This window comes from Crocodylus porosus, unplaced genomic scaffold (assembly GCF_001723895.1).
Source record: "Crocodylus porosus isolate Cpor-Errol unplaced genomic scaffold, CroPor_comp1, whole genome shotgun sequence".
Taxonomy (NCBI): domain Eukaryota; kingdom Metazoa; phylum Chordata; order Crocodylia; family Crocodylidae; genus Crocodylus; species Crocodylus porosus.
In genome coordinates this window covers 5,579,847-5,581,677 of record NW_017728910.1, presented here as the reverse complement: position 1 = coordinate 5,581,677, position 1,831 = coordinate 5,579,847, and positions in this window count along the sequence as shown.

Below are 1,831 nucleotides of genomic sequence, written 5' to 3'. Positions count from 1 at the left end.
CACTGTGCTCCTGTGGGACGTTCTAGCTGCCACACCATCTCAGCATTCATGAGCCGCACCTGGTACCTTGAGATATTTAGAAAAAGCATTTAGAGCTGTCAGTGGCCGAATCGCTGATTCTCTGAATCAATGAATTGAATCACTGTCCCTGATTTGGGCTGAATCTGAATTGAATACAGTCGGTTTCATATATCCCTATGAGACAAGCAGTGGCTTTGCTCTGGTTTTGGCTCTAAGCCCAGGGCTGAAGCTGGAACTGAGCTGTTGCCTGCCCTGAGAAAGGCTTTTCCCCCTCATGGTGATTTGGGAAAAAAAAAAACCCTTGTCTCGGATTTGAGTAAATATGGTATTACATGTAATAGCCAGAATCTGGCTTCAGTACTAAGAAAGCTCAAAGGCATCTAAAGGTTATGTTCTTTTTTGATGTGGGAGAAATTTGGTCCTGTGTGAGAAACAACATCCTATTTTGAGGGCTTAAAGGGTGACCTGAAGAGTCCATAGGCCTTATGAAGACTCATGCAACAAGGATGATTTTGATCCTGTCTTTAACCTCCCATGTTACTATTAAGCTACATACGTGTGTCTAATATATACATGTATCTCCCCCATTTAAAACATGGAAGAAAACCAAACAAATGCCAAAGACTAACCAAAGTTTTATTTTGACTGTATTTAGTATTTATATAGTTCACTTGCACTGCATTTTGCCAAGCTTCTTAGAATAAGGAATAGCTGAACAGTTACAGTGGCTTCCTCCAACTTGTTTCTGAGTTGTTTTACAATATGGACTATACCCAGATATTGGCTATTCTAAATATTCCTAGAGCACCCATTGCTCTAGCGCCACAGAAGACTACAGTGAATAAAAGTAATCTGGGGACTGTGGCAGGAGTATCGCTACTGGAGCCTTTCTATTGGTGACTCCACCCTCCTGGTATGAGCCAACTGCCTGCTTACTTGCCTGCCATGCCTTGATCTTGATTGATGTAATTAGCGGAAGGCTGCCCACTTTACGTGCCCTGGTGCCAGGGGGCGCGATCTGCGGATCCTTTTCCTTCCCTACACTGCAGCCCAAGCCTTGCAGATGGTACCAACATAGTTTCGACCTGGGCCCTGCTGTGATTTGGCCTTTGCTCTGGGGCTCCTCGCCGCCACCCTTTGCTCTGGAGCTCATCACCACTCCCCTTTGCTCTGGAGCTCATCACCACCCCCCTTTGCTCTGGAGCTCATCACCACCCCCCTTTGCTCTGGAGCTCATCACCACCCCCCTTTGCTCTGGAGCTGGGGTCAATGCACCCCAAATCATACACCCTCTCTGGCACCAAGGTCCCCACACTACTGTGTAGCCTCTGTGAGGCCTCCTCCAACTACCAATAGCCTCACTCAGTCCTCCGGTCAAAACAGCAAAACACAGAAGCCCCTGGGCTATAATATAAAAAGCTAAACTGTCCGGCCAAACAACATTCAATCCCTATCGGGAAATACTCCAACCCATAGCATCAATCAGGGGATGTTCATGCAGTCAGGCTTCTCCCCTCTGTCTGACTGGCCGAGCTCCCCTTCCCTTGGTCGCCAGAGGGAAACTGCCCTTCTGGCCTCATGCCTGGGGCTTAAGAAGGGCCAGGTCCTGCCCCTTCCTGTCAGCTGGCTCCCCAGCAGCTGTCCTAGCAACCAGCACCTGTGACTCTGGCTGCCCTGGTAACTGGCAGCTGAGCCTCCCCCTTCTTGCCACTAGGGGCCTCTCCCAAGCTTTTTCTGCTTGCAGGGCATCCGAGTGCTCTGCGACAGGGACACTTCAGAAGAAAATGTGTCATCTTGCCACATACAATAC